This window comes from Elephantulus edwardii, unplaced genomic scaffold (assembly GCF_000299155.1).
Source record: "Elephantulus edwardii isolate Elephantulus edwardi_28Jun2011 unplaced genomic scaffold, EleEdw1.0 scaffold00029, whole genome shotgun sequence".
Classification (NCBI taxonomy): Eukaryota; Metazoa; Chordata; class Mammalia; order Macroscelidea; family Macroscelididae; genus Elephantulus; species Elephantulus edwardii.
This window is the reverse complement of record NW_006399779.1, coordinates 23,216,560-23,237,920: the sequence shown is the minus strand read 5'-3', so window position 1 is coordinate 23,237,920 and position 21,361 is coordinate 23,216,560. Positions and strand designations below refer to the sequence as shown.

The 21,361-nt window shown below is 40.9% G+C and overlaps 1 pseudogene; it reads left to right on the top strand.

Annotated features, from left to right (window-relative positions):
• The first annotated feature begins 19,827 nt into the window (after positions 1 to 19,827).
• LOC102863045 lies at positions 19,828 to 21,153 on the top strand (annotated as a pseudogene).
• Positions 21,154 to 21,361: the final 208 nt, after the last annotated feature.

The following is a 21,361-nucleotide window of genomic DNA, read 5'->3' as shown; positions in this document are numbered from 1 at the left end:
ACCTTGAACAGGGTGCCTTCCGAATTGCAACACAGCTTCTTACCACTAGACCACCAGAGCTCCTGCTCACAATAGCTCTACTGTTTAAAAAATAGATTTTACTTTTTAAAGCTACTTTATACTCACTGAGGCTCAATGTCAAGAAGACAAAGATTCTCACCACTGGACCAATTGGCAGCGTCAGGATGGATGGCGAAGAGATTGAGATTGTTCACAGCTTCAGTTTGCTCGGCTCCACAGTCAACACTCTTGGCACCATCAGTCAGGAAATCAAAAAGCATATCGCGATGGGAAAGTCTGCTGTTAGGGACCTCTCTAAAGTACTCAAGAGCAATGGTGTCTCTCTGGAGACTAAGGTGCGCCTGATACAGGCCATGATCTTTGCAATCGCTTGTTATGCATCAGAGAGTTGGACAATGACTAGGGAGGACAGAAGGAGAGTGGATGCTTTTGAGTTGTGGTGCTGGAGAAGGGTACTGAATGTACTATGGACTGCCAGGAGAACAAACAGATTCATCTTGGAGAGGATTAAACCAAGCAACTCCTTGGAGGCAAGGATTCTGGGGCTTCCTCTGACATACTTTGGATATGTTGCCAGGAGGGACGGGTCCTTGGAGAGGGATCATGCTTGGGAGGGTGGAGGGATGGCACAGGAGGGGAAGACCCTCTATAAGATGGATTGATTCGGTGACTGGGGTAATCGGAATGGGTGTGTCAGAGGCAGTGCTGTTGGCACAGGATAGAGCAGGGTTTAGGGCTGTTGTGCATAGGGTCGCTATAAGTCGCAAACGACTCGATGGCACATAACAACAACAACAACAACAACTCACAGAAAAATTGTGTAGAAAGTACAGAGTTCCCAAATATCTACCTCTCCCTGATAATTTTTCTCCTGTTATTAAAACCTTGTATTTTTGATATGTGAATCAGATACACCTTAATCTCTAGACTGACATCCTTGCTCTCCAGCACTATCAGAGAGGTCCCTAACAGCAGATATTCCTAACGCAATTCATCTTTTTTAATTTTTTTATTTCTCTGATACCTAGTGCCAAGAGTGATGACTGTGGAACCGAACAAGCTGAAATTGTTAACAATCTCAATCACTTCTCCATCTATCACAATACTGCCACTTGGCCCAGCACTTGAAAATCTTCATTTTTTAATGTTGAGCTTCAAATCATATTGCAAACTATAGTCCTTGACCCTCTGCAACAGATGCTTCAGATCCTCCTCAGTTTCAGCAAGTAAGGTTATGTCATTTGCATGACACAGGTTGTTGATGAATATTCCTCCAATCCTGGTGCCACATTTCCCCTCATAAATACTGACTATATGTGGGGGAAAATTGTACTTAAAAAAGGCCAAATAACTTAGTCAAATCCACACAGTTTAGAAATGTCATTGACAGGATTCAAATTCAGTTCTCTCTGACTTGAGGCCCTGGAGTCACACACAAGCCAGGCTAAACGAATACCCAGAAGATGCTTCTAGCTATCACTGCACTGTTGTTTATAACATGGACTATTAACCATATTTATTTAAGGTGTTGCTATCTAGTGTTAGTTTTAAAACAGGAAACCTAGTAGAGTTAAAGATTCTTTCTGTAGATCCATTGTACATTTTTGTTATTTCTGTGTAAAAGGTCATACTTAGTTAAACATATGGAAATGATAGCCATGCCCTAATTTGCTTAAGAAATCCATTTAGTGCTTAGAATATGCTAAGCAGACACTGGAAAGCCAGAAAGGAAAAGGGAAGAATACTCAAAAGGGATAAATTAGAAGAGTCATATGTGAAGCTTTATAAACGTGAGAAAACAATTATTAGAAAAATGAAACTTGGGCAGATGTTTCCTTAGACTAATTGAAGAAAAATCCTTGAAATTCTCAGCGGCAGCCATGACTGAAACAAACAGAAGAAAGAATAAAAAGAATACACAAAGGGGACTCTAGTTAACGTTTTGTATATAGAGTGCATTACATTTGTTAAAACTGGAGTCAGAAGATTTAAATATGAAGATACTCTCAGAAAAATTTATCAAAGGTCCTTTTAATACTCTGTACAGAAGGGAAAAAAGGGAAATGTAAAAGAATGTGTGCTTTTCTCTGACACTAATATCTATTTTGAAAGGCTGAGTTGCTATGAAGAATTTAAGCCAGTGTGTGATTGTGAGACTTCCTTTCGGGTGAATTGATCTTCTCCGTTCTTGATTCCCATCTTCTCACACTTGTCCCTTCCTTCTCATATTTCTTGCCTGTACCTGTGTTAAAAATGTTCATTATTCTTAGAGCAATAGCCCCCATGTGGCTTCCTCATATATCTAACTTCTTTGTGTAAGAGTACTTTATTTTTTTAAATATTAATTAAAAAAATGAAAGGCTGAAAGTTTCCCGTGTTTCTTTTTTAAATTTTTTTTATTTTAATGAAAGTTTATAAAGAAGTTGAATTTCCATTCATTCATTGCTATATCTTTTTCCTCTTTGTCCCCTCTCCCCCTCAGTTAGCTTTATTCTTTAGAAAAGAGTTCTTTCATTGTTATACAGTCCTACAATTTACCCACCTCCCAGACCACTTTACTATGCAACTCTTATTCTGGACTCTTCTCATGTCATATGTTCTTTTTATACAGTTCTCTCCATCATCTGTTTCAATGCCATATGCATTATTTATCCCCTCTTTTCTTAGTTTCCTCCCAACTTCCATATCAGTCCTATTCTATAACAGTGCCATTATGCAGTATTTGTCCTTTTATGACAGATATTTCACTCAGCTTAATGTCCTCCATGGTCACCCATTTTGTATAATATTTCATGAATTCTCTGTTTTTCAGTGCTGCATAATATTCCATCGTGTAAATATACCAGAGTTTCTCTATTCACTCATTTGTTGATGGGCACTTGGGCTATTTCCAACTCTTTGCTATTGTAAACAAAGCAGCAATAAACATGGGTGTGCATAAATCTGGGTAGCAGTGGTTCCCATGTTTCTTAAAACTCCTGTGGTGTCGAAAATAGTTTTCACTAACCAAAATTGGTCAACTTCCTGAATCACTGATTTAAACATGAGTGATTCTCCCATGTACATTCTTGCATGACTGTGCTATTCTTGCTTATTCAAATTCTCTTCAACCTGTGTTGAACGTTACTTGGTCACAGTGACAGCGTTTCAGGGATAACTGGCTCCCCCATCCTAGTTCATCTTGGACACCATCGTAGGCTTGACAGAGCTGCACACTCTACATCTGCAGTCGGCAGACCAAAGTCTCGACCGAATCCGGTGGCTACTATTTTTATGTGATTTATGAGCGAAAGATGTTTGTATTTCTAGTTTTAAATGGTGGAAAAGTAATCAGATATCTTTAATTAACTTTGATGATCATATGCATGAGTTTGATAAGAATAACTTTGCATTTGTTTCTCGACTTACAAATTCAAATAGTTTCAGGTCCTTCCCAGGAAGGTTGCTCACTCCTCTTGACCATCTGCTCTTGACAGTTAGAAATGAGTCATTTCTGACGCTTCGCGACTCATTTTGATCCTCCCTCTGCTTTTGTCCTGGATTCAACCAGCCTTTTAAAATTGGTGTTAAATGTTTTTGTGCATTATTGTTGAAGTATTTCTGGTGTCATATCCATAGTCAGTTAAGTATTACTTTGTGTTTTAATGTATTCCATCAACGTTATCACCCTGTACATAGCCTTTGGTAATGGACTTTCATATCCACCTTGTATCTGAGGTTTGTGTGTCTTGGCTGATGATGCACATTATTCTCATGGTTGTAGTATGTTTTCGTTTGTAAATAACTCCCGAACCAAAAATACCCAAAAACTCTTGTGGTATTTCCTCAACTCCTTCAGATAAAGCCTTCCTTTGTAATTCAGCATAGAAAACCCCCCACGGTTTGGCTGTGGTTGATTATTTGCTAGTCTCCTGGTTTATCTCTCCCCTATATGCACACTTCACGCCAGCCATAATGGAATGTTATTGTTGTTGTGTGCCGTCGAGTCGCATACAACTCATAGTGACCCTATGTATAATACTGCTGAAGCCTGCTTTGTCCTGAGCCAGTCTCTCTGACTCCAACACACCTAACCCCACTGCTCTAATTACTGCATCAATCCACTTCATCCAGGGTCTTCCTCTCCTGTGCTGTCCCTCTACCCTTCTGAGCATGACGTCCTTTTCCAAGGATCAATCTCTCCTGGCCACATGCCCAAAGTATGTGAGATGGAGCTTCAAAATCCTAGCCTCCAAGGAGAAACTTGCTTTCACCCTCTCAAAAACAGACTTATTTGTTTTCTTGGTAGTCCACAGTATGTTCAAGACACTTCTCCAGCACCACAATTAAAAGGCATCAATTCTTTTTTTATCATTCTTAGTCATTGTCCAGCTCTCTGATGCATAGCAAGTAATTGTGAAGGCTATGGACTGGATTTGGTGCACCTTAGTCTCTAGACTGACATCACTGTTTCTCTGGAGAGGTCCCTGACAGCAGATTTACTTAATGCAATTTGTCTTTTGATTTCCTGACTGCTGGTGCCAAGAGAGTTGATTGTGGAACTGAGCAAGCTATAACTGTTAACAACTTCAATCACTTCTCCATCTATCATGGTGCTGCCAATTGGCACAGTCGTGAGTATCATGGTGCTGCCAATTGGCCCAGTCGTGAGAATCTTTGTTTTCTTGATGTTGAGCTTCAGTCCATATTGAAGGCCACAGGCCTTGACCTTCTGCAACAAGCACTTCAGGTCGGCCTCATTTTCTGCAAGCAAAGTTGTGTTATCGGCATAATTTAGATTGTTGATGATTCTTCCTCCACTCATGATGTCCATTTCTACTCCAAAGATAAACTATATACTCTGAGAAGAACTCCAATAAAAGTCTGTCAGGTTCTGGGTCAATGACAAATGTACATTGTAAAATCATTGTTGGACTCAGAAGTTTATACAGAGGAGGAGAAATGAAAAAATGAATTGGAAGTTGAACAATGAGTAGTTGTGCTGCCATAATGATATCTTTCTTTCATTCTCAAAAGTATTCTAGATTGGACAATAAACTGCATGGACATCCTATTAATAGACTTGCTCTAATCCTAGCCATGATATTTTTAATCACTTCATATGCATGAAAAAGCAAGACAATGAGTAGGGAAGACAGATCAAAAAGAATCGATACCTTTGAATTATGGTGCTGTTGAAGAATATTGAGTATAGCATGCCAGAAGAACAAACAAGTCTGTCTTGGAAGAAATGCAGTCAGACTGCTCCTGGAATGGAAATGAGGACATACTTTGGACAGGTGACCAAGGTCAGACCCTATAGAAAGATGTATTGTTTTTGGTAGCTGTTGTTACACATCGTCACATCAGAACTGACCCTCCAGTGAATTTTCAGGGCCTTTAAAACAGCTGGGAGGAGATTATACATCTTTCTCCCATAGAGTAGCTGGTGAAAGAGGAAGAGAAGGAGTAATGAGTGAGTTTGTAGTTTGTAGATGATATCAGAAAAACACAGTGTGGCATGCTTAGCAACCAAACCCACCCAAATTATTACAGCCTCACACTTGAGACACGTTGTTAATAAGGGCCTTAAAATCACAGCCATTTAAGTCAATAGAGGAGTTTGAGAACCAGTATGATGAGTGGAAAAAAAAGGCATTTCTTCTATTTCTGAAGACAAATAGATCTGAGCCTTGAACTTAGATATGAATCCCTTTAATTGGCTGTTAGCCTTGAGAAAGAAAACTTTTCTTACCTGTAACCAGGGGATGATGTCTCTTATTTTTTTCAACTTTGTGGAAAAAAAAACCACACAAAAACAAACCCAATGTGGTTACACGTATCAAGTGCCTCACATCATCTCTAGCACTGAGGCGATAATCACTGGGAGTTCTCTCTTAGTTTCTGCTCATTCAACTGACTCTGAAATCTTCAGCATAATGTCTTCTGCTTGGGTCATTTAGCCCACCTGTGTAGCTGTGGGTGGCTTTGAACTTCGTCGTACAGAGGTGGGCGAGGAACATTTGGAAATAAATTGATCTCTAATTTTTATTATCTTTTCTTCAAATAGCTGAAACAGCCTGATGAGTTGAAACTATTCATGGATAGAAATGCACTTAAGCATTGATAATACAGAACAAGTCTGTGCTGGGGGCGGGGCAGGGGGAGTAATTTTCTTCCCACCCTGAGAAGTTGTAACCATTCTGTTTGACCCAAGTGCTGTGTCTTTGTTGATGCCTCAGGAATCTATAGTTCTTGATTTTTCACTAAGATTATTAGTGATTTTTGCCTCAAGGGAACCCGTTAGGTCTTTCAAGTTTCAAGACTCTAAACCAAGAATGTCAAGGTTGAAAAGTTATGATTACATGTGACTCATTCCTGCTCTTAATCCCCAACCTGACAACATTTAGGTTCATGGCTGCTACTTTCTCCTAAACCAGCACCAGCTGATTGACCAGCTCAGACATGCAGAAAATAACAGCATAAACAATGCTTCTTCCAACTTCCTCCAAGCAGTCAAGACCATGAATAATTCATCAGCTGGTCGTGGCTCCTATGGTGACCCACTCTAGGTCACAAGTGACTAAACTCAGTGGAGACCCTCTTCCGAAATAATTAGTCTTCCTTCAACTCCACTGAATTAGCACTTCTCTTTTATTGTACCCCTGGGCTCCCATGGCTGTTAAGTTATAAGGCAAGCAAATTATTACCGAATGCTGGCAGCAGATTTTTCTGCATCTCCAGTCATTATGAATGAAGACTTAAGTCATCTGGAAAGTTTAATCTGTGGTTTCATAAGTAAGGGGGGGAGTACATTTATTATTTTTTAATTTAAAAAAAAGGAAATAGATGTATGTTTGTTTCCAATCATGAAAAAGTATAGAAATAAAATCTTACATATGTAACAATATAAAATACCATGAGGAGGAAGTAAAAAAAAAAAAAGCCTAAATCTCAATACCCAGAATCCACCACTGGTGGTAACATTTTTTCAGTGTATTTTTTCCCCTAGACCACCTTCTCACTCTCATTTTACATAAATGAAATCAACTTATAGATGCAATTTAGCAATGAGAGTACATCTCTTTTGGCCTTACCTACAGACTTATATAGTTTTTATGATTATGTGGTATTAAGTTGTGTTGGTGCACCAGATTTTATTTATCCAGGTCCTCTAATTATGATCACTCAGTTGTTTACAAATTGTCATTATTATAGTGAAAGACTGGAAACATTCTTTTTTTTTTTGTTCTCCAGAATTTTCTTTTTCTCTCTTTATTTCTTTTTTAATGTTTTCAACCTGTATTCAGAACAGACTATCCGGGAGGCTGGGCTCTGTGAGGAGAAGGGTGGTGTCAGGATTGGTGGAAGATTCATCAACAATCTACATTATGCAGATGACACAACCCTGCTTGCTGAAACTGAGGAGGACCTGAAGCACTTTCTACAGAGGGTTAAGGACTGCAGCCTCCAATATGGATTGAAGCTCAATGTCAAAAAGACAAAGATTCTCACCACTGGACTGATTGGCAGCATCAGGATGGATGGTGAAGAGATTGAGATTGTTCACAGCTTTAGTTTGCTTGGCTCCACAGTTAACACTCTCGACACCAGCAGCTAGGAAATTAAAAGACGTATTGCCATGGGAAAGTCTTTTGTTAGGGACCTCTCCAGGGTATTGAAGAGCAATGGTGTCTCTCTGGAGACTAAGGTGCATCTGATACAGGCCATGGTCTTTGCAATCACTTGTTATGCATCAGAGAGTTGGACAGTGACTAAGGAGGATAGAAGGAGAATTGATGCCTTTGAGCTGTGGTGCTGGAGAAGAGTATTGAGAGTACCATGGACTGCCAAGAAAACAAACAGATTCATCCTGGAAAGAGTTACTGGGTGACTCCTCGGAGGCAAGGATTCTGAGGCTCCGTCTAACTTACTTTGGACATGTTGTGAGGAGAGACAGGTCCTTGGAGAGGGACAGCGCAGGAGGGGAAGGCCCTCTATGAGGTGGATTGATTCGGTGACTGGGGTAATTGGGATGGGTGTGTCAGAGGCAATGCGATTGGCACAGGATAGAGCAGGGTTTAGGGCTGTTGCACATAGGGTCGCTATGAGTCGCAAGTGACTCTACGGCACGTAAAAACAACAACAAACCTTGAATTATTTTGTAAAGATATGAATTTACCTCCTCCTTGTTGCTGCTGTTAAGTTCTGTCCTGTAGAGTCAGAACCTAGCAACCCTGTGAACAGATCTGACCCCTGTCCTGTCCTGTGCCATCCTCACACCTCCTGACACACTAGAGCCCTTTGCAGTTAGCTAGCTAGCTAACTAACTAACTAACTAACTAACATCTTTAGGATATATTTTTAAAAGTGGAATTGCTAGGCATTTCAGAATGCTAAACTGCTTCTCAAAAGTCAGCACAACTTACTTGTTTCCTAATGATAGTCAAGAGTAGGCCAGAAAGTCTGTTAAAAACTCCAAAAAACACATCAAAGAGGACTGTTAGGTCCTAAAAACTGGCAAATTACTACTGTAGGCTCCTGGCAATTTCCCTGCCTTCTTTCCCCCCCGCCCCGTGCCCTCAAAAAACTCCCAGCACACCATATTTTCCGAGAATCTGCAACTATAAGAACAAAATGTGGAATCTGGGGGTGGAGGAGGGTGGAAATTCCAAATAAACCATGAGAAGTCGTGAAGGTATAAAGAAAGAGTATTGACGAGTAACAGCACTAGGGCAGAAGGTAGGCAGAGCTTTTAAAGAATCTTTGAGGGGTTCAGCTCTTGTGTCTCTTCTCCAATGTCTTAGGGCAACTGATGCCCAATTCTTCGAGTGTTGAGCCTTTTTCTAGAACTAATGACCACAGAATGGGATGAAAGGTTGATGAAAAACGGGAAGTGTTAGCTGAGCATTGTTGAATGTTCACACCTCCACTCTCTTAGACCTTTGAGGCTGGTATATTGAGAACTAGGCTGATGTCGCCTTACCCAGAAACTTGCTCTTAAGTCAAGATGTGAAGGTGAAGCTATGAGCAGAGAGGTTGTCTGGAGAGGGGGCAGCAAACAAGAGGGCAGCTCTGTTGATGCAAAGTTCTTACCTTTGAGAATCACCGTCTTCTCTCTCTTTCATCTTTGTGGAAATGACAAGGAAAAAGGATGGCTTTTGCCTCTTTCTTAATAAGTATTTCCAGAAAAACTGCCTGATATTTTAGGATAAAAACATGAGTTCACAGGCCAAAATAAACCAGACATCAAAGAAGTATAATTACCTCCAACTCAAGAGGATTAAAAAATTGTCAACATTTACCACCTAAAGAAAAATTTTGTAATAAATAGGAAGAGAATTTAATGGAAGCATGATAAATATACTGAAGATAATGATGAAACAGAGCTATTGAAAAATATACAATTTGAATAAAGGGAAGCTACGACTTCCATACACTGCAGACCATGAGTGTGGATACATTTCAAAGCATTTAAAGAAAAAGAAAAATCAGATGCTTTCTAGGATAGAAAACCCAAGCACCACACAACCACTTAGTAAATCCCCGTCCCTTCCCCCTCCCCAACTGGCAATTATAAATTCCGAGTAGAGGTATACTTACTTGAATCAAATTTTCAAATTCTACCTCTACCAAGATGGAATATAAGTTAACTTGCCTTATCTTTTCTTTCCCCCATTGGATTTATTTTCAATACCATACCATTTCTGTTGTTACCTAGAAGGTTTTCATTGGGGAACGTTAAGCCTGATCCAAGTCATGGTATTATGAATCACCTTAAATGCATTTGGGAGTCGGACAATGCACAATGAAGACTAATGAAGAATCGATGCCTTTGAATTGTGGTTGCTGCAGTTGTTGTGTACCATAGAGTCAGAACCAACCCCTAGCTAGCTCTCCATTGGGTTTTCAGAGGAAGTTAATCACATGGGAGGAGAATGCCCACGCTTCTCCTGTGGAGCATCTGGTCGATTCAAACTGCATGTCTTTGGGATTGCAGCACAGCTTCCTGTCACTAGGCCACCAGAGCCTGTGAAACCATATTAAAAATACCACAGTCTGAAGTCAGAACAAACAAATCTGTGTTAGAAGAAGGACAACTTTAGAACTGAGGATGGTGAGACTTCTATCTCACACATTCTGGCCATGCTCTTAAGAGGGATTAGTCCGTGATTAAGCACACTATGCTTCGACAAGGATCAATTAGAAAGAGAAAGATTTTCAACGACATGGACGACATTGTAGCTGCAACAGTGGACTCAGCATAGCAATGAATGTGAGGATGGGGCAGTCCTGAAAAGTGTTTCATTCTCTCATAGTGAGACAACTTAACAGCACCTAACAACAATTTCAGAATAAAGTAACCAAGCCTTTTCCTCCAAGAATAGCCTCACTTATATTTGAGATAATGATGACATAATTTCCAGCAACATAACAATGTGCAAGTCATCACAATAGGACAAACTGACACATGACTCAGATAACAATAGATATACTTCTCACCTTGGAATTTATATCAGCTGATGCATTGATAAATGACATAACACCTATCTTATGTGATTCAAGATCTGTTAATTTGCAGTTCATCCTTCCCTTCATTTACTAGAATCAAATAAATGCTTATATCTTTTTTGAAGCACTTTCACAAAGTCCATCTATCTATCCACCATCTGTCCATCATCCATCCATCCATCCATCCATCCATCCATCCATCCATTCATCATCCATCCACATATCCATCATCCATCCATCCATCCATCCATCCATCCATCCATCCACCCATCCACACACCCATCCAGTCAACGTGTATATTCTTCCATCCAATATTTGATGATTGTAATCATACTGAATTCCAGTAAAAATGAAAAGAAATTAAAACATGACTTCTGCTTTTAATGATATATAGTATAACATGGCTGTGGGGAGTTGTGCAAACCCAAAGGCCATGTCTGTCTGGTGATTTGGTTATCATTGGTTCATTGGGAGAAAGATGGGTAATCTCCTCCCATGCAATTTACATTCTCAGAAAACCTGCTGGAGGGTCAGGAACTGATTAAATGACAATGAACAAAAACAACATAAGCCAGTAATGACTATGTTGCATATGAACACACTAGGGTGATGTTTCAGCCAAGGTCGCCCAGCTTTCAAGGGTTAGACTTAAATATAGAATATTTTTTTTCTTTCCATGCTGCCCAGTGCATTGTATGTGGGAGTGTTCCATGAAAGATATATGCATTTATTTATTCCTAGTAAATGAATAGCTTTATTTATGCTTCAGTATTTCAGGAGCAAAAGCTTAAACACATGTATTGCTTATCTTACCAACGGCAGCTCTCCACGAGTCCTCATGAAGCCCTGTGTTAGCACTCTTTCAAAGTTCTGTGCACACCCAGAGAGAGCTGCTCCACTCTGGGAGTTTTAGAACCAAAGGAGCAGTTTTTGAATTGCTGGCACAGATTTAGTGCTCTTCAAAGTCCATACACAGTAACAATAAATAGAATTCAAGGTTATATAAAATTTAGCCACAGAATCATAACATTTTAATGTATTCATAGGATATGTGTGGTTACCAAAACTCAACAGATTGGTGATTGTTACTCTTCACAACCTTGAAAGATTGAGGAGAAATTAAGATTGAATTTGAAACAAGAAATCACAACTTTAAGATTGTGAGTAGAGGAAATGAAGGATTATTGTTACTTGCTGTTTATTTTCGTTTGAATTCCCCAAAGTTATTAGGTCCAAAGAATATGATGTTTGTTCAATCTTTCCTACCATATCCTAGAATATTTGAAACAGAAAAAATCTTGCCCTGATAGCCCATATGTTAGGTGTCCTTAACATGTTGTTTTTACTTTCAGGTCAGAACTGACCCATAGCTGAACCTCCAGGGGGTTTTCAGAGGCAGTTAATCTTTCTCCTGCAGAACTGCTGGTGGCCTTGAACTGGGTGCCTTTGAGATTGCAGCGCAGCTTCTTGCTATTAGACCAGCACTGCATAATATCTCATACAGGTTCCTTCTTTAAGTATTTAATTCTTAACTCTTCTCTGGTTGGAGTTCTTCTCCTTTCATATATTGCCTCTGTGGTTAACTCCTTGTTTCATCATTCAGATTCAGTTTGTAATTTACCTGTCCACACCAATCATTGTTTTCAATCTTGATGCTTCCCCATCCATCCATCCATCCATCCATCCATCCATCCATCCATCCATCCTTTTATTTAACACATTTGTACACCCTGCTGTGCACCAGGTACCTTTAACTACAAAGTGTTCAGATACAATAAGTTGCAAAAGGAGGCAAGATTCTTGCCTGAAAAATTCTTGCCCTCAAGATTCTGCAGGAGAGAGCAGTCCTTAAGTAAATTATTATACTGGGAAATGGAAAACCACAACTGAGACAAGTGCCCCAGCTGTATAAAATGTGAGGTGTTTGTGGACCCACCAAAGGATTGCATTGTTGTTATGTGCCATCAAGTCACTAGCAACTCATAGTGATCCTATATGTAAAATAGCCCTGAAAACTGCTCTATCCTGTGCCAAACGTATTGTCTCTGTCACATCTACTCTCATCACTCCAGTCACTGAATCAATCCATCTCATCAAGGGTCTTCCCTCCCGCACTGTCCCTCCACCCTCCCAAGCAAGTCCTCTCCAAGGACTGGTCCTTCCTTGCAACATGTCCAAAGTATGTCAGAAGAAGCTTCAGAATCCTTGCCTCTGAGGAGCCGCTTAGTTTCACCCTTTCTAGGATAAATCTGTTTGTTCTCCTAGCAGTCCATGGTATGTTCAATACTCTTCTCCAGCACCACAGCTCAAAGGTATCAACTCTCCTTCTATCATCCCTAGTCATTGTCCAGCTTTCTTTTGCATAGCAAATAATTGCAAAGACTATGGCCTGGATCAGGTGCACCTTAGTCGCCAGACTGACATCATTGCCCTTTAGTACTTTGGAGAGGTTCCTGGCAGCAGATTTTCTCAATTGCAAGTCGTCTTTTAAGTTCCTGACTGCTGGTACCAAGAATGTTGATTCTGGAGCCAAACAAACTGAAGCTTTTAACAATCTCAGTCTTTTCACGGTCTATCGTGATTCTGCTAGTCGACCCAGTGGTGAGAATCTTTGTTTTCTTGATGTTGAGCTTCAATCCTTATTGAAGGCTGTGGTCCTTGACCTTCTGCTGTAAGTGCTTCAAGTCCTCTTCAGTTTCAGCAAGCAGGCTAGTGTCTTCTGCATAATGCAGATTGTTGATGAATCTTGCTTATCAAGAATTGCATAGTTTCCTCATAATGTACATAACATCTTCTGTAGTACGTACATGATAATAAGGTTTGTAAATCACTAATAAGGGTATTGCTCAATTTTGCCATTCTGTCAGGTTCAGATGAAGTAGCTTCAGAGGCAGACAACAGATATGCATAATTACCAAAAATGAAGAATTGGGGAGTGCAGTGTGTCTTTTGGGGGCAGAGGTTCCTGGACAAGAGTGACAGCAGTAGTGGTGGTGATGGAGAACCAGAAACTGCCACGAGACAGAGCTGAACTGAAACTAGGAGATGCCCCATGGAGATAGAACGAAGGTCCTTTTGTTCAAGACTTATAGGAGGCTTGGTGGGTAGGCGTAATAAATTTGCAGTTCTAACCAAAGCTTTGTAACTTTGGTCCAGAATCATGTGACATGGCCGTGAGTTAGAAGGTTCAAGGGAAGCCTGCTTGCAAGCCTGCCTGATAATAAGCTGTCCGGGAGAAGAGCTACACTTGGACTATTTCTAACCTGCATTATAAACCGTTAACTTCTTTCGTGTTGTTGTGTGCCGTCAAGTCGCTTGCAACTTATAGAGAACCTATGTACGACAGCCCTGTAACCTGCTCTATCCTGTGCCAACTTTATTCATAGATCTTGTAATTATGAGGATGGTTTGTGAGTTCTGTGTGGCCACTGCAACAGATTAGAAGCCCCAGTAGCAGAACAGTGTGAGTCTTGAGGAGAGCATTTGGTATTAGAATTGATAGAATAAAGTGTGAGAGAGTTTGGATGCATATGTGACCTTCTAGGAATCAGTTTTCTGCTGTCAAAAAGGAGTCTATCCCCTTGTGGAGTTGGGGGAGACAGGAGACTGCATGCCTATACAGGTCACTCAGTTTTTGTAGGTATGAACGTTGATTATCAGGCTTTCTACGAAAAGATGAGGTCAGCGTTCTGGTTTTATACTTTCTTGAAATTACCGCTGTTGTTAAGTCAAGTCCAAATCCCAAAGACATTGTAGGCAAGATAGAACTGCGGCTTAGAGTTTCTAATATTGTAAATCTTTGTGGGAACAGATTGTCTTCTCTTTCTCCCAGGAAGTGACTGGTGAATTTGAACTTCCCACCTTTTGGTTAGCAGCCAAATATTTAACACCCTACTGCCAAGGTTCCTTCGCATAACAGTTAATACTTTATAACATTTTGAATATTTGTTGTTTGAGATTTTTTTTGGTCTGTTCTCCTCACTTGTTTTGGGAAGACTAAATCTTTGTTTCTTTGCTCTTCATGGCTGTACTTCAGAATCTAGCACAGCATCAAAAGTAATTTTTGCTCAGAGCACGCCTGTTGAATGTAGACAACGTGCTGCTGAATGCAGACAATGTATCTTATGTGTCTGACAATTCCTGGGTGGCAATGGCTTTTGACTGCTCCCTTCCTTCTCTCCGGATGAAGCCTATATTCGCCCTTGGACATCTTGGGCTCTGTGCCTGGACTTCCTGAAACCAAGCAAAAGGAGTCACTTCACACTTTTCCTTGGAGGAAAACAAACAAACAAACAAACAAACACACAAACAAACAAACAAACTCATCTGGCTGCAAGTCCATTAGAGTAGGTTAATTATCCCTCCAGTCTCTATTTTTAAACACATAGAACGCTCTGAATTTTCAAATTCAATAGGTTTTCTGATCACTATACCTTTCTGAGTGGAAGGAGGAGTGGCATCCACTTCTATAATAGCTTGCCTCTGGAAACCCTATGAACTTGGAGAGAGGATGAAAGGCACCCAAGCATCAAGGACTCTCCTTCACAGGGTCGCTATGAGTCGCCTGCGACTTGACGGCACTTAACAACAACAAAAACAACATGCCTTTCTGAGGGGACCCAGGAGAAGTGAGATCTTTTGTCAGCTCCATCTTGCAGCAAATGCTTCGCTCTACTCTGCTCCTCATTTACAAGGAGCCCACAGGACAAGTGTCTCCGTGCTCACATCTGCTTTCAGCCGGGAGTCTCTTAGTTGAGAGTTGCCGACAGTTTTCATGTAGAAGAACGAAACCTTCTTCCCCGCCCCCTATAAAATGTATTTCCTCCCCCCCCTAATTTCTTCCTAGATATCTTGAGCTGGTTAAAATTTTGGTCCTGAAGTCTGCCACTGAGTAGGAGAGTAAATTTTGGAAATCTATGCAATGTCCTTAAGTTTGAAATGGCTCCTATTTTCAGTGAAAATGATAATTTTGTGAATGAAAAGAGATGAGGTTGTTGGCTGCCATCTGGTTAGTCTTTTTTTTTATTAAATTTTATTAGTTTTAATGAACATTTACAGAGATTTTGGGTTTTCATTCATTCATTGTTGCACTGTTTTCTCCACCCTCATCCCCAGTTCTTTCTTCTCCCCCCCCCATGTCTGTTTTAATTGTCCAATTGCCACAGTGCTTGTCAAAGCCAGTTCTGATTAATCTCCTTTGTCAGTGTGTCCCTTGCAATTCCCTATCACTCCTCCCTGAGAGAGATTTCACCTTGATTCATAAGGAAAAGGGGATGGCGTATTCTCTTAGCTACTTCCTGCTGAAAAGGGATGCTGTGGGTTTCAGGGTGAAGATCTTCTCTCACTACTCTAAAGGGCCCCTTTGGCAGTAGGAAACACATAGACTATTATGGAGATTGATTTTGGAATTTAGATGCACTGTTATCAATTGTGCTTAGTCTTGATTCATGACAACCTGATGTGTGCAGAGTAGAGTGATTCCATCGTTTTCAAGGCAGTGACCTTCCACAAGTGATCCCCAGGATTGTTTTCTGAAGCACCTCTGTGTGAGTTTGAGTCACCAATTTTTCGGATAGTGGCAGAGTGCTTGACTATTTATTTGTACCACTCAGACACTCCCGAGAAATATGACACACCTAATAAACTTTTAATACATTTATCAATCCTGGCGAGGATGATAGTGCTGATTTTTTACTTCTCTTACCTCTCTTTCTCTTTTTTGACCTTTTATTTTGGAAAATTTTATTAAATGCCATTACATTAGATAGAACTGAATCAGTAGCCTTGGTATTTATACCATCTCACGGGGATCTCATGTGTTTGAGAGGAGAGCTTCATTCAGTTTTTTGGAGACTGATTTTTTGAAGTAGATCTTCAGATTTTTCTTGCAAAGTGCCCCTGGATGGATTTGATTCCTGACTTTCTATTTCTTACTTGAACGCTTATCTGTTACTGTCACCTTGAGACTCCTTCTCTATCGTATAGCATAGCCCACATGGCTAGTCTAATTTCATTTGTACCTGAAGATAACAATGCACTTACTGTTTGACAGATAATTATTTATAGGACATTTATTTAGAAACCTTTTTCTCATTCAATCAATCTACAAAAGCCTTTTGCATTTACATTTGGAACTGAGTTTTCTGCATATTATTTACCTTATTCATTTAGGTTACTTGGAGGGAAGAAATTGGAAACTAATGTAGAGAAAACTTGTCAGCTATTTAAAGACAATTGTCATTTTATTGGGTTTTTTTCAATCTTATTGTTGCTGTTATGTGCTGCTGAGTCAGAACCGACTCTTTGCTCACTCTTCAGTGAGTTTTCAGAGGCTGTAAATCACATGAGAGGAGACTGCCTTCTTTCTCTGGAGATATTTGAACCATGTGACTTTGGGTTGGTGGCATGACTCTTCACCAGAGCCACCAGAACTTCCTTAAAATCTTATAACAAATAAAAATTGACTAACTGCTGAAAAGACTAGTACCTTGTGTGCTTTGATGAATGTAAAAACATTTAAAAGGATATTTGAATTATTCATAAAAAGAAACATGTAAGAAGTTTGTTTTTCTTAAATGAGAAAGTGAAATATTTCCCTTGAAGTTTCTGCAGTCACGTAAGGGGCAAAGGATGTAAGAAGCTGTATCCTCGGGACGTGGCTGTGTGTCTTGCACATAGAGGTGTCTTCAGAAGGAAGATCACAAGCAGCTCTGATGAGGCTCTCTGAGAAAGAGACCTGTGAACAGTTCTCACACATCTTGAGACATTCTTTGAGAGTAGAAGCAAATCTTCCTGCTCTTGATAAGCTTATTGCAAATGTAAGAGCACAGTTTATGAATACAAAGAGGTCTTGCTTGAGTGCATGTCTTTTATCTATCTGTGTACTTGGCCCATACGGGCCGTATGAAGTAATCCTTAAAGCTTCCATTTCTCTGTGAACTATTTCATTGATTCTGAATGATAATAAAAGCAGAGGCCCTGAGGGTTCCTGGTGCTATTAGCCTGAGCTAATGTGAAACCTATACTTGGACCAAGAGGCAGTCGTCAGAACAGAGCAAGGAAACACCACATGGTTCAAAATTGGGAAGAGTGTACAGGGATGTGTTCTATCTCCATACCTTTTCAACCTGTATGCAGAACAGATTATCTGGGAGGCTGGGCTCTATGAGGAGAAATGCGGCATCAGGCTTGGTGGAAGATCTAGCAACAATCTGCGTTATGTAGATGACACAACACTGCTTGCTGAAACTGAGGAGGACCTGAAGTACTTGCTGCAGAGGGTCAAGGACTGCAGCCTCCAATATGGATTGAGGCTCAATATCAAGAAGACAAAGATTCTTAGTATTGGGCCAATTGGCAGCATCGGTATGGATGGTGAAGAGACTGAGATTTTTCACAGCTTTAGTTTGCTTGGCTCCATAGTCAACACTCTTGGCACCAGCAGCCAGGAAATTAAAAGACTTATTGCAATGGGAAAGTTTGCTATTAGGGACCTCTCCAAAGTACTGAAGAGCAATGGTGTCTCTCTGGAGACTAAGGTGCGTCTGATACAGGCCATGGTCTTTGCAATCACTTGTTATGCATCAGAGAGTTGGACAATGACTAGGGAGGATAGAAGGAGAATTGATGCATTTGAGCTTTGGTGTCAGAGAAGAGTGTTGATGGTACCATGGACTACTAAGGAAACAAACAGATTAATCTTGGAGAGGGTTAAACTGGTATGCTCCTTAGAGGCAAGGATTCTGAGGCTTTGTCTGACATACCTTGGTCATGTTGTAAGGAGAGACTGGTCCTTGGAGAAGGACATCATGCTTGGGACGGTGGATGGCAGGCACAGGAGGGGAAGGTCCTCTATGAGGTGGATTGATTCAGTGAGTGGGGTAATCGGGATGGGAGTGTCAGAGACAGTGCAATTGGCACAGGACAGAGCAGAGTTTAGGGCTTTTGTACATAGGGTCGCTATGAGTCACAAGTGACTCGACGGCACAAAACAACAACACCAACAACATTAGCCTGAGAGAGCTTCTGGCCTTCTGGAATTATATTCTGCTTTGCTAATTCTTTCTTCAGCTCTACCCACGAGAAACAACATATGGTGCCCAGACGTGGTGTCCAACAGATAGGACTGGGGATCAGGCAGAACCAAGTGCCCATCTGTCAAAAGGGGAAAACGAAACTTTCAGCAACTTCTAGAAAGATTAAAGAAATCCAGAAATATGGGGAATTTCCAATCTACAGAACGCAGCCGTGTTATTGGGATTGTTAAGAGGGATCTGGGGTGAAAGCAGCCACATCCCAAGGATACATTCCCTTCCATTCTTTGCCCCTTACAAGTAGAAAAAAGTTTCCATTTTAGGTTGCTGGGAGTGCAGAGTCCGTGTTCAATCAAGGGACAGTTGTCTTTCATTCACCAGCTATATACTGTGGACTGTCAGAAAAAGACACAAATCTGTTTTAGAAGAAGTACATCTGGAGTTCTCTTCAGAAGTAAGGATAGTGAGATTCCATCCCTCTTACTTTGGGCGTATTATCAGGAGAGACCAATCTCTGAAGAAGGACATCATGTTTGGTAAGCTAGAGAGTCAGTGAGGGGAGTCCTGTGGTGGATCTGGTAGCACGTCTGTAGGGGGTCATGCTGGTAACCCAAAGGCAAACTCACAGGCTTAGTGTAGCCTGATGGACAGGTGGGCTGGGCTCTGGTCACTGCCTCTGTGTTTGAAAACCGGGAAGCTGAACATTCACCCACACAGAAACCCTGAGGCCACGGTCAAGGAGAGTTCTGAGAGGGCAGCCTGTGTTGGCTGCTGCACTTGTATGGGGAGAAGAGGAATGTTTTCATCACATTTTCAGTGGGATGTAATTCTTTTTGTCTTGACCTTACTGACCAGATGTGAACTCCTTTCACACAGTGGTGTAAAATCCCAGACTAGCCCCGTCTCAGAAGATCAGAAGATGGAAGCAGAAATCCCAAGGCTGAAGTTCTCAGAAACACCTGTTCTAACAGTGCCCTGGAAATCAGGTAATAATCTGAGAGACTTCCCAGAGATTTTACCTCAAAATTCTAGGAAGTATTTCCAAGGGGAATTGCCCAGCTTGAAGACAAGGGGTCTCCAGAAAGACAGGGAGAATAATAAGATGCAAAATCCAACCAGGAAGAGGGAGGAAGGACCTAACCAAAATCATAAGGAAGGGAAAGCTTTGAGGAAGCTCCTTAGCTTGAAGAGAACAGAAATTTGGCCTCAGTGGAAAAACAGAGAAACAGTGAGGAAGCACAAAATTTCATCAGTGAATGTCAACTTAACTGAATACCAGAAAGCTGTGGTAGATGCCTTTTCTCATGCATGGACAGGGTACAAGGACTTTGCTTGGGGCCATGATGAGTTCAAGCCTGTATCGAGATCATTCACCGATGTATTTGGTCTTGGCTTGACGCTGATTGATGCCCTGGACACCATGTGGATTATGGGACTACAAAAAGAATTTGAAGAAGCCAAGAAGTGGGTGTCAGAGAAGTTGCACTTCGATAAGGATTTGCAGGTAAATCTCTTTGAGTGCACCATCCGTATCTTGGGTGGACTTTTGAGTGCTTACCATTTATCTAGAGACAGTGTTTTTTTGGAAAAAGCTCAAGATCTTGGAAATCGGCTAATGCCGGCATTCAGTAAGTCCTCCAAGGTTCCACACTCTTATGTAAACCTTGGCACTGGAGAAGCCAGCTCACATGGCCGAGTCATCCCTGTGGCACAGGTGACAAGCATTCAACTGGAGTTCAGAGAACTTTCTCGTCTCACTGGAAACGAAACATTTTATGAGGCAGTAAAGGCAGTGACAGAGCATATTCACTCTTTGTCTGGGAAGAATGATGGACTAGTGCCCATGTACATTGATAACGTCAGTGGCTACTTTCTGTCTAAAGCTCATCTCACAGTTGGAGCTAATGTTGACAGCTATTATGAGTATCTACTGAAGCAATGGATCCAAGGAGGGAAAAAAGAAACTCAGTTGCTGGAAGACTATATGAAAGCCATTGAAGGCATGAAAAGGCACCTGCTTCAGCACTCTGTGGCTAAAGGTTTGACTTTCATGGGGGAAATTGCAGATGGCAAATTCAATTCCAAGATGGATCATTTTGTATGCTTTTTGCCTGGGACTCTGGCTCTGGGTGTACACCATGGACTGACCAATGACCATATGGAACTAGCTAAAGCTCTTATGAAGACCTGTTACCAGATGTATCATCAGTTTAAGTCTGGGCTGAGCCCAGAAATCGTGTACTTTAACATCAATCCCAAACCTTTCCAGCAGGCTATGTATGTCTCTCCTAAAGACAATCTAAACGTGCTGCGACCAGAGACTGTGGAAAGCTTGTTCTATCTGTACCGGCTGAGTGGAGATAAGATATACCAGCACTGGGGCTGGAAGATCCTGGATAGCATCAACAAATATACACGCGTTCCTTCGGGTGGTTTTACATCTATCTTTAATGTTCGTGATCCAGTCAAGATGGACCATATGGAAAGCTTCTTCCTGGCAGAAACTCTGAAGTACATGTATCTGCTCTTTTCTGATGATACAGATGTGCTCAACTTGGACAAGTATGTGTTTAATACAGAAGCTCATCCCTTGCCCATCTGGACTTAAGCTTAAAGGACTTTGAAAGTCAGTGTAAGTGGCAGTGTGACAGTCTCCAATCCTGAGACCTTTCTGGTTGAGAATTACAGAGAGCAGAGTTTGTAGTTCTTTCTTGAACAGCATAGACTTGCAAACTAATTGCTTGTGAATAAATTAGGTTTTCTTTTGAACTTAAGTTTTTGAACTTTATTTTCATTCTGGGGAGGGGCCCTGGACC